Raw genomic sequence first — 12,623 nt, forward strand, 5'->3', positions numbered from 1 at the left:
TGGGAGATTCAAAACCTAGTTTTTTAAAATGATTATAACAAGGGGGTGGCAATTTTAAGCATCTCTGTAGGACTTTCCATTTACAAATGAACTACTAATTATCTTCCCACTAGTTGGTCTTCAGAACATTTAGAGCCAGAGCTGAATAAAAAGAAACTTTGAATGGATTCTGTTGAAATCCCCTCAAGGAGCTAAAACACCCCCAAGTGATATCCCACCAGCTCTCCTGGAAAGTAACTCACCAGTGCAGTACTGTGCAAAGAACTATGGCTCTCCAGTCAGTGGCCTCAGGTTCAGATCCTGCTTCTTGAGGCTTGCTCCCTGTGAGGTAAGACACTTAACCTTCCTGGGCCCCAGTTTCTTCTACTGTAAAATTAGGGGCTTAAGCTAGATGGTCTTTGAGCTCCCTTCCAGCTCTAAATCTCTAATCCGAAGGAATGATCTGTGGGAACAGGAATAAAAGGGGAACACAACCCGGGCAATAGGAATGGCAAAAGGAGGTGACAAGCAAAACAAAACAAACAGGAGTGGGAGACAGTTTGTTTCCACAGTACACTTGAGGTGACTATCCTATCAACAGAACTTTTGAATAATTAAAAGAATCAATAATTTAATAAAATAAGTCATCAAAGGTGGGAGATTCAATGGCCTGAATGGAAGACCCAGATTCCTTTTCTTTGACAGAGGGGCAGCCTAGTGAGGGAAGATGGAAACAGGATTTGATGTCAGAGCACATTGGTCCTTTTAAGTAAGGAGTTTCACTATTTGTAGGTGTATCCTTAGCACTTAGGATGCACTTAGCACATAGCAGGTGCTTAATAAATGCTTGTTGATTGACTGATTTCTACCCTGGTTCCACTTTGTCACTTGCAACTTATGTGACTTCCAGTAAATCACATGACCTCTGAGAGTTAGCTTCCTTGCCTGTAAAATGGCAGAGTCAGATTAGTTGGCCTCTAAAGGCACTTCCAACTCTAAACTCATAATTCTATGGCATTCGGACATGTGGCCCTTATAACATTTATCTAAGTATCTATTCCTTTGGTTTTTTTTTTAATTATTAGAAACAACTAGGAAAAACAAACTAAAGCCCCAAATCTTATTCCTCTTTTTCTTACATACACCCATTTGCAACTACGGGGATAAGTATGTGACTATGACCACAGGCAAAATTGGACAGCTCCCCAAAGGACAGATCTCTCTACTCTGGGAGCGCGAGAAAATAATGCCTCATTGTTTCCCCTTAAAATATGCTTCCTTTCAGGATCTAGGACATTCTGACAACACTCACATAGCCCCGAAGCAAACCAAATTTGTTCTACATCTTCTTTGACAGGTTAAGAAAAATGTTTACAGGTGTGCACAGTTAGCAACTTAGAATTCAATTCACTAGCTGACTGATGAAAGATATCTTCCCTTGGGGCAAAGAATGAATACTGAGTGTCAAGGCAAAATAAAAACAAAAACTAGTTTGTAGGGGTGTGCTCCCCCATTCTTTTGCCACTGTTATATATCAAAGGATCAGAGAGAGAGCTTAGAATGCCTCCCTCTAAAAACATAATTTATTTTTACACAAACACTTTTGTGTGTATCAGCTGCATTCTAATAGTTGCAGAATTGCAATATTTGTTCACACAAAAACCTAAATTATTTATTAGATAGTAAAAAAATTAGTAGAAAAATGTCAACTATCTCCATTTAGAAATATTATTGCCATTGAATTCCAACTCTCAGCTCTGCCTCTTGCTACCTATGGGAAATCATAATCTCTCTGGGGCTTGGTTCCCTCCTCATCATTCACTGAGCGTCATGACTTGATGAGCACTCTGGAAACATGAGATTTTGTATACCAGAATATTTTTAAAAAATTCTTTCCTAAAGCTTTCCAAAGCAGTTGTAACTTCCTTTCTTTGTGTCTGTTTTCCAAGGGGGAAGTCATTTCCTGGGTTGGAAGGTAAGGATCCTAAAAAGTGATCTCCCAGTCTCTTCTGAAATGAGGAGTGAGGAATTTTATTCTATTTATCAAAATCCTGTTGCATGTAATGATATACCCATCAACCCAACCTTTAGCCAGTTATCTCTAAATTATTTTAAAATGATGTAGTATGTTACACTTTCAGCTAGATTGATTTAAATAAATAATATATGTGAGTAAATACACATGCAGATATGCATTATATGTATTTTTCCCTGTTTCCTTCTAGATTATGAATTCCTTGAGGGTACCTACCTTATATTAGATGTTCCATGCTCTAGCAACTAACATATTTTACAGGCATTGCATAGTCAATAGATGATGATGGTAGTTGTAAATATTATAATAGTAGTTTACCTTGATGGTAGCATTGAAAATGGTGGTGATGATTGATGAAGATTATTATGAAGAGAATGATAAGGATGCTTCTGCGGGTACTATTTTTTTTAATTAATTAATTTGTTTTTAGTTTTCAGCAATCACTTCCAAAAGCTTTTGAGTTTTAAATTTTCTCCTCCTCTCTCCCCACCTCCTTCCCTAGGACAGTGTGAAATCTGATATAAGCTCTCCGTGTACATTCCTGTTAAACACATTTTCATGTTATTAATGTTGCAAAGAAGAATTAGAACCCATAAGAGGAACCACAAGAAAGAAGAAACAAAACAAAACAAAAGAATAAAAAGAGCAAATAGTATGCTTCAATATGCATTCAAACTCCATAGTTCTTTCTCTGTATGTGGGCAGCATTTTCCATCATGAGACTTTTGGAGATGTCTTACATTGCTGAGAAGAGCTGTCTATCAAAGTTAGTCATCACGTAATATGGCTGCTACTGTGTGCAATGTTCTCCTAGTTACGCTCATTTTACTCAGCATCAGTCCATGCAAGTCTTTCCAGGTTTTTCTGAAGTCCGTTTGTTCATCATTTCTTATAGCACAATAGTATTCCATTACATCGATATACCACAACTTGTTCAGCCATTTCCCAATTGATGGGCATCCTCTCAATTTTCAATTCTTTGCCACCACAAAAGGAGCTGCTATAAATATTTTTGTACATGTGAGTCCTTTTCCCATTTTTATGATCTCTTTAGGATACAACCCCAGAAGTGCTACTGTTGGGTCGAAGGGCATGCACATTTTTATAGCCCTTTGGACATATTCTAAAATGTTTACTTAAAATTTGCTTTTCCTCTTTTGTAAATTTTTTTTGTATCTTTTGACCATTCATTTTGCCTTTGAATCATTTAAAAAAATCAATTCCTTATAAAATTTAGATGTTCAGTCTTTAATCTATAATTTTTCTTTATTTTTTTCCAGATTGATCTTTTCATGAATTTTATTAAGATTTTACCTATTTCTTTTGTCATTTTGATTTGCATTGTGTTAAACATGTAATTTAGTTTGGGGAATATTGTGATTTTAACTATAATTGCTCAAGCTAAGAAAGAGCTGGAGATATCCCTGCATTTGTTCTGATATTCCTTGATTTTTGTCATTTTGAAATTGTCTTATTTGTCTCTCATATATTATGTTAGATGAAAGGCATTTCTCTTTCCATTAATTTCTCTTGGTCTTTGGGTAGGGTGTTGAGAATATACATGACCTTTGTGGCTTTATATTATATCCCATGGAGGTCTTGAATAGAATCTTCTTCTGATATTATGTGATCATGGATAAGTCACAGCCTTCTAAGCTGCACGTACCTGTCTAAGACTTAAGTTATAGATAAGTTGTGATCAACTTCAGGCTGGGAATCCTACATAAACAAAATCAGAGATCCTTCATTTATCTTGTATCCTCTTTGTCGTTATTGTTGAGTTGTTTCAGTTTTGTCTGACTCTTAATGGCCCTATTTGGGATTTTCTTGGCAAAGATGCTGGAATGGTTTGCCATTCCCTTCTCCAGTTCATTTTATAGATGAGGAAACTGAGACAAATAGGATTAGGTGTCTTGCCCAGGGTCACACAGCTAGTAAGTGTTTGAGACCAGATTTGAACTCATGTGTTCCTGACGCCAGGCTCAGTGCTCTATCTGCTGTGCCACCTAGCTGCCTCTCACTTTCCATGGCTAATATTTATTTTTAAAATTTCTTTTTTTAGGGACAGCTAGGTGATGCAGTGGATAGAGCACCGGCCCTAGATTCAGGAAGACCTGAATTCAAATCTGGCCTCAGACACTTGACATTAACTAGCTGTGTGACCCTGGGCAAGTCACTTAACCCCATTGCCTAACCCCCCCCAAAATTATTTTTTTTAAATGGCATTGGTATTCCTAAGATTTTGAATATGATGCTATATGGGAATGGGAAAATTAGCTCTATCTGCTTAACACATGCTTTTAATGGGAATTCTTCTGTTGTATCTCCTTATATGTATATTAGCTCATGGTTTCAAATAATCACATTATGGACAAGTATTTCTATTCTTATTTTACAAATTAAAAAAACAAATGAGGGCTGAATTTTATCAAAGGTTTGAATGAAACAAGAATTTAATAAAGCATTTATTAAGTACCTACTCTATGCTAGGCACTATAATCAGTTCTGGGAAATCTACACATAAAAGTGATACAGTTTGAGCCCTCAAGGTGCTTATATTCTCATAGGGAGCAACATATATCAGGCAGTGCTGGCCTGGATGAGTGTTATGGTTTGGGAAGTCACAGGGTTAATGAGTGGAGTAATGAAGCAGTCAGTTGACATACCCTTACCAGAAACAATGGTAATACTGATATTTTTTTTTCCTGTTCCCAGAACAGTAAGTAGAAAATGGAATTGGGGGGTAACTTGCACAGAAGGAAAACAGATGACAAGATGGAGGAAATGAAGTATGGTTGAGTCTGGGGTCAATTAGATATAATGAGCTAGTTGTAGGTTTCTTGGCATCTCGTAATGTGATTATGTAGCACTTATTTTCTCTCTTACCGATAAGATTTATTGTATTGTTTTCTTGGTAACAAATCTGATTATATTTTTCTTGATTATATATTTTTGTTATACAAATCTTTTTTGTTTGTGTAATCCAGTATTCTTGCCTTGTCTTCAGCCAATTTCTCCTCTAAATTAATAGGTAAAAATTTGCCTCCTCTACATAATCAAATAAATACATTATCCTATTTTTATAGCCTTTTTTGTACTTAACTTCATAATCCAGCTGGAATTTAATGTGCCAGATCGTGTGAGGGATGGATCTAAGTTTATTTTTCAACACATTGCTGGCCAATTTTCCTAACTATATTTATTGAATAATGAATCCTTTCCAAAGTCTCTACTTTCTATGGCCTTATCAAACACCGATCTTTTAAATGCATTTGGCCCAGTATATGGGATATCTATTCTATTCCTTTGATTTATTTGCCTATTATTTTTCTTCTTTTTTGGACCAAATACTAGATAATTTTGTTTTTTTAATTCAATCTTATTCTTATTTGCAGTTTCAAATTCTTTCCATCCCTCCACCCTTCCTCCACCCATTGAGAAGGCAAGAATTACAATGCTTATTATACATACGAAGTCATGAAAACACATTTCTGCATTATTCATATTCCAACAGGGGCTTGGGGGGAACGAGAAAATGAAACAGAAAAAGATGGTTCAATCTTCATCCTGAGCCCACTATTTCTGCGCTTGGAGATGGATAGCATTTTTCATCATGAGTCCTTTGGAATTATGAGGGATTACTGAATTGATCATTCTAGACTATTTTGATGAAAACTAATTTTTTCAAACATATTATGAAGTCTGGAAATCTAAGTCCATGTTCAGCAACTCTCCCTTCTCCCAGAGTGTCTCCTTAAATTTTCTCTCTTTTTGTTTTTCCACATATACTTTATTATGATTATATAACCAGGTGGTATTTTGAGTGGTAATACTTTAAGACAAATTTAGGAAGGATTGCCATGTTTACTATGGCACCCAACCCATCCTCTTAAGAGGCACTCCAATTTAGATCTGTCTTTTTTTTTTTCATCAAAAAGGTTGACAATTGTCTTTATAAAAGTCACATGTATGCAGTGGTGTGCTGGAACCATCTTGAACCAGCTCTCACCAACAGATCACTAAATTTCCAGTATAAGCATTTATACCTCAGGAATCAGAAAATGCTTTAAATCAGCACTTGGTTTATTGTTTTGTTAATTGTCTAGATTTAAGAGAGTGATGGGCAACTAGGTGGTAGAGTGGATAGAGCACTGGGCTTGGAATCAAGAAGACTCATTTTCCTGAGTTCAAATTTGGCCTCAGGCACTTACTAACTGTGTGGTCCTGGACAAGTCATTTAACCCTGTTTGCCTCAGTTTCTCATCTGTAAAATGGGCTGGAGAAAAAAATGGCAAACCACTCCAGTACCTGTGCCAAGAAAACCCCAGATAGGGTCATGAAAAGTCAGATATCACTGAACATCAAAACAACTCAACCACAAAAAGAAAGTGTTGGAAAAAATATTAATAATGTAGTATGTCATGTATGTATGTATATTTGGGTGTACATATATATATATGTATGTATGTATACATGCACAAACACACACACACTGTTTTTGGAGAGTTGATTGTTAAATATTTACCAGTACGCTTGTGTGTGTGTGTGTGTGTGTGTGTGTGTGTGTGTATCTATGTGCTGTTACTTAATTCCCAACTACTTAAAGGGTGAGGTTGTTGTTATTCTTAATGAAAACAGTATTCCTTTTTTATGATGTTTTCTTCTGACGGCTTTTTCTTGGTTCTCAGCATTCTTGATATTTCAAGTATTTGGCATGGTTGACCACCCTCTCCTCCAAATCTAGTGACTCAGTATTACCTTCAGGTTCAAATATAAAAACTTTTATTTGTCTTTCAAGGTTCTTCATTAGCTGTCCCTTTCCTACCTTCCCAGTCTTCTTATACCTTACTCCCTTTCATGTGCTCCGTGATCTAGGGACGTTGGTTTCCTTGTTATTGCTTGAACAAGACACTCCCTGTCTCAATTACAACTCCATGTATTTTCACTAGCTGTCCTTCATGCATGGGATTCTGCCTCTCCTCATCTCCTCTTGGCTTTCCTGGCTTTCTTCAAGTCTCAGCTAAAATCCCACCTTCCACAAGACACCTTTCCCAGTCCCACTTAATGCTAGTGTCTTCCTTTTGTTGATTTTCTCCAATTTATTCCATGTAATGTCTTGTTTGTAAACAGTTGTTTTTATTAGAATTTATTTTTTTTGTTTATTTTATTCCTTGAAAGGAGCGATTGTTCTTGCTTTTCTTCACATCCACAATGCTCAGCACAATGTCTGGTAGGCATAAGTAAGTGCTTAATAAATGCTTGTTGCTTACTTGGTCCTAAATACTTACTTCCTCTTAGATGGGCTTTCATGACATTGTTCTCTCTTGGTTTTCCTCTTCTCATTGCTCATTCTCAATCTCCTTTGCTGGATCAATATACATACCTTACCCCCTGTGTATACATATGCCTCAGAGCTCTCTCCTGGGTCTTATTTTCTTTCTCTATAGACTCTTTGGATGATGTCATCAATTCCCACAGGTTTAATTATTATATCTCTGCAGATGGCTTTCAGATCTATATATTTGACCCTAGCCTCTCTCCTGAGCTATAGCTATACATATTAACTATTTATTGGACAGTTTCAAATGGATTTCCCTCTAGCATCTCAAACTCAACATGTCCAAAACAGAATTCATTATCTTCATCCCAAAAGCTGCACCTCTTCCAAACTTCCTATTTCTGTTGAAGGTGTCACTATCTTCACATTTCATGCTCTCAACCTTGAAATTGTTCTCATCCAATGAGATGGCAAGTCTGATTGAATCATATTTGAGTTGCCCATATGACAAATGAAAAAACCCAAGAGACCGAGTTTCTGGGTAAATAATAACCAATTTATTAATGAGGCTATCTAATATCCAATAAATTGATGACTCTCTTTCAGAGAGCCTGAAAGTTTTAATAATCCTTGAAAGGGAATTCCCTTGACAACTAAATATCAACTCTGATTGGTGGACATTTAATGAGGAGATGGGCTAAAAGTCTTCAGCTACTCCTGCAGAGAATGTGGCTTGATCATGAGACTCAATTGCCTCCAGTCATCTGGACAGGGGAATCCATCTCTATCCAGACCCCTCTGGTTGGTTTTCTCCTTCATAAGCTGGGGTGCAAGGACAGGAGCTCATTTGATTGGGGTAAGAAGTGGTCCAGACTGGATTCTGCTTACAGTCTAAGCAGAAATAAGGTTTCCTAGTTTGGTGGAGTCTGGCCCAAGATAGAATAGCATGTTCCTGAAGAGTTAGCGTTAATCTCAATCAGCCATGACCTTCAGAGTCTGACCTTCCACGGGAGCTGGGCCTCAATGAAGAAACAGAGGAGAAAAAGACTGGATCCTAATTTAATAATTGGTTATTAATATAATAGAAAAATAATTTCTCCCAACCAAAAAGGTTATAGAGAGATGTATAGGTGCAGATAGGCCAAGACAGACTCCTCACAATGGACTATGAGCAGGTCATAGTACAGAGGATATCATTGAGGATATGTGTGATCAGAAAAAGGGAGTGAACCAGCTGTGTGATATGATGGAGGTATGAAAGATGGATAGCCTAAGTGTACTTATGAAATGTAAAAATAAAACTTAGGTGAAGACCTCTAGCACATTGACCCTGTGTGTAGGATCTATGGAAGAACTTGGGCAAGAATGGTTTAAATGAGAAAGCATGGGCAAGTCATGGTCTTCACCAGTGGAAGGAGTATTAACATCAACCACAAAGATCCCTCAAAGAACAAGTATTTATTAAACAAGTACTTACCATATGACAGTGTGCTAAGCATTGCGGACACAAAGAAAAGCAAAAATAAATCCTAGCTGGCAAGGAGTTTACATTCTAATGGAGGAGACAAGTGTTGACATATTATAAAATACCCTTTTCCATGATTTTGGCTATTTATATTTTCTTTTCCCTTCTTTTTAGTTTGTTAACCTCCCCTCTCCCCATTGTTTTCATCTTTTAAAAGTTTCTTAGCATTATTAATTTCATTGTGGTGGGCTCCTTTTTATTTTTCTTCCACTTGTTTCACAAAAATCACAAAATCTGAGCTGAAAAGGACCTCACAGGGCATCTAGTCCATTTCTAAATGAGAAAAGAACTTTCCCTATAACATCTCCAATAAGTGGTTATCCAGACTTTCCTTGATCATTCTAGTAAGGGATGGGGCACAATCTTCATCAATAACCATTCCACTTTTGGGTTGTTCTCCTTGTTAGGAAGTTTTTCTTTATACCAAACTCAAATTTGTCTTGTTGTAACTTCTGCCTGTGATTACTCGTTCTACCCTTTCCAGTCAAATAGAAAAAAAAGCAAGCCCTTCTTCCACAATATTTGGTGGCTGTTATATTTCTTACCTCAACTGTTGTCTTATTTTTTCCAGCTTTGATATCCCCAGTCCCACCATTAGATCCCCTTCTGTTTGCCCTTCTCTGTAAGCTCTCTAGCTTTCTGCTCTTAATTCTATACTTTCTCTCCCCCTTCTCCACTATCTCTCCTTCATTTCCTCCCTGCCTCCTTTCCTCCCTTTCTCTCCCTTTTCTTCCTCTTTTTCTCTTCCTTCCCCCTTCTCCCCTCTGCCTTCCTCCCCTCTCTGACTCTCCCTTCTTTCTCATACTCATCCTCAGTTTCTCTCTTGCTCCCCTTCTCTCTCTTCCTCTCTTGCTCCTTTCTTTTCTCTCCTCTCTCTCTTCCCCTTTTTTTCTCTCCCCTCTCTCTCGATCTCTTATTTTCAATGTCTCTCTTCTTCTTTCCCTCTTCTCCTCATTTCCTCCCACTCTTATCTCCTTTTTGTTTTTTTCCCCCCTCTCTCCTCCCTTCCCATAAGAGAACTATGACTTTGTTCCTTTTCTATTTCTTTAGGTACATACTTGATTTATTTTATCTCGCCTTTTCCAACTTATTAATTCAGGGACTCGATGCATAAATTTGTCCCTAAGAACTGATTTGGCTGCATCCCATAGATTTCAATATGCATTATTATTATTATTACATTTGAAATACTTGTTTATTGTTTCTGATTTCTTCCTTAAATCCAAGTATTGTTTAATAAATGTGCTTTTGAAGTTTCCATGTAGCTGTGTATCTTTTATTCATTTTTTATTCTTAATTTTATTGCATTATGGTCTGGTAATAAAGCAAGTCTCATTTCTGTCTTTCTGAATTTATTGAGAACATCTCAGTACAGCTGGCTCCCTTATTGTTTGTTACTCTACCAATACTCAATTTATTCTTGTACTCTTGCATATTCATCTAAGCAAGTAGACACAGGAATCAGAGTGGTGGAAGGTAGTTTGTTGTTGTTCAGTCATGTAACCCCATTTGGGGTTTTCTTGGCAAAGATCCTGGCATGGTTGGCCGTTTCCTTCTCTAGCTCATTTTACAGATGAGGAAACTGAGGCAAATAGGGTTAAATGGGTAGTTGTCCGAGGTTACAGTGTCTGAGGCCAGTTTTGAACTCAGGAAGATGCATCTTCTGGGAGCCTGGCACTCTATCCACTGTGCCACCTAGCTGCCTTGGGAAGGTACCTTAGAAGTAGTCTGATCCTTGGTAGGAATCAGATTTAGGATCATAGATTCAACACTGCCTTTTTGCAGGTAAAGAAACTGAGACTCAGAGAAGTTAATACTTAGCTCAAGCTCATGCAGCTGGCTGCAGACAGAGATGTGAATGGAATCTAAGGATCCTGCCTTGTAGTCCAGGGCTCTTTCCACTGGACCACACTGATTCCTTTGTGTGCTTGTGTATTTCCAGACCCACATTCATTGACTCTCATTGCACCAGAAGGAATTTCATATACTGTTTAGCCAAAAATGAAGTGTGCTCAGAAGGCTGCCTTTAGGACAGTTTAGAATTAGGAAGCCAAATGCTATGAGGAAGGATGGACAGAACAGGATATATTTAGCCTGGAAGAAGACAAAGCATAGGAATGAGAACTTAAATTAGGCTTGTTTTAGATTGCTCCAGAAAAATAGACTAGAGCCAATGGGTGGAAGATACAGAAGCAAAAAATCTTTCTAGAGCCATCGACTGGGGGAATAGGCTGCTTCGGAAGTAGTAAGCTTCTCTTCCCTGGAGGAACTGAAGGGAAGACAAGAACAAGGTCATCTGTTGGGTGGAGATTACCAGAAATGAGAGGCCTCAGTCCCTTTAAACTCTCAGCTTCTAGGTTTTAAATGGTGCCCAATCAACCTGATTCAGCCTCAAGGCTACCCCTTCTCCTTCACTATGTTCTAGTCCCTACCTCTGTATAAAGGACACATGTCCCTATACATACAATGTTCCACCATGATGTGCTTTCTACTCCAGCCCCTTATCTGTGTATTTAAAACTCATCTCAAAAGCTACTCCATGAAGCCTTCTCCCTCCAATCTCTAGTTATTAATGACCTTTGGTAAGAGGCCTTCCCAGGGTGAGTCACCCTTCCCTGGCTCTCAGATTTCCTTCCACATACTCTCTACACAACTTGTATGTAAACAGTTATTTACATATTGTCTCCACAATTAGAATGTAAACTCCTTGAGGTCAGAGACCATGATTTTGCTTTTCTTTCTATCCTCAGGGCTTAGTATATTGCCTAGTACATAGTAAGTGCTTAATAAATGCTTGTTGACTCTGTAGGTCATATGTAAACTAAAATGATTGGCTCAAAGATTAGCTGGAAGGGACCTTAGTCATTGAATCCAACTCCTTCATTTTATAGATGAGAAAACAGAAGAGCCAAGAGTATGCAACTAGCTTTGGGTCACATAGCATGTTTGGAACCTAGGACTTCCTACCTCTAAGCCTATGATGTATCCACTAAGAGACATTATGGTGCACCTTTTACTCATGGCATGACCTCCAGTAAGCCACACTCACTTTCTTTTGTAAAATGAATGAGTTGGACTAGAAGTTTATGGCCCCACCCAACTCTGAAATCTAATTATCCTATAATCTTATCTTGCTCTTTCCCACTCCTATTGTTCAGTTCTCAGTCCTCACCCCTAAAATTGTGTTGTATTTGTTTTACATATACTTCATTTTTCCTTACCTATGTATGTGTGTATACACACACATGTGTGTATATATAGATATAGATATATCTATATCAATCTATCTATCTAGTCTCTCCTTCCCCCAACCTCTAGTAGAATGCAAGCTCTTTGAAGGCAGGGCCCCTTTCAGTTTTTCTTTTGTGTCCTCAGTGCCCAGCACAGAGGCTGCTCATAGTAGGTATTCAATAAATGCTTGTTGAATTGAATTGTATCTTATAATAATGATAGCAGCTAGAAATTACAGAGCACTTAAAGATTTGTAAAGTGCTTTACATAAATTATCACATTTGAGCTTCACAACAACCTTGTGAGTTAGTCCCCATTTTACAGATAAGGGCCGAGAGACATTAAATGACTTTCCCAGAATCACATAGCTATTAAGTATTTAAGGCAGGGTTTAAACTCAGGTCTTCCTTACTCTGAGTCCAGCATTCTGGGCACTAGATTAAAAGCTTCATAAGAGAAGGACTGTGTCTTATTTCAGCTTCAATTCTGCTTGAGAGCCTAGGATCATACTCAGCACACCAGTACTTAATAGTTGTCACCACACATGGGATTGTGCATATAGCATTATACCTCAT

This window comes from Vombatus ursinus, unplaced genomic scaffold, assembly GCF_900497805.2.
Source record: "Vombatus ursinus unplaced genomic scaffold, bare-nosed wombat genome assembly UNPS02014810.1, whole genome shotgun sequence".
NCBI lineage: Eukaryota > Metazoa > Chordata > Mammalia > Diprotodontia > Vombatidae > Vombatus > Vombatus ursinus.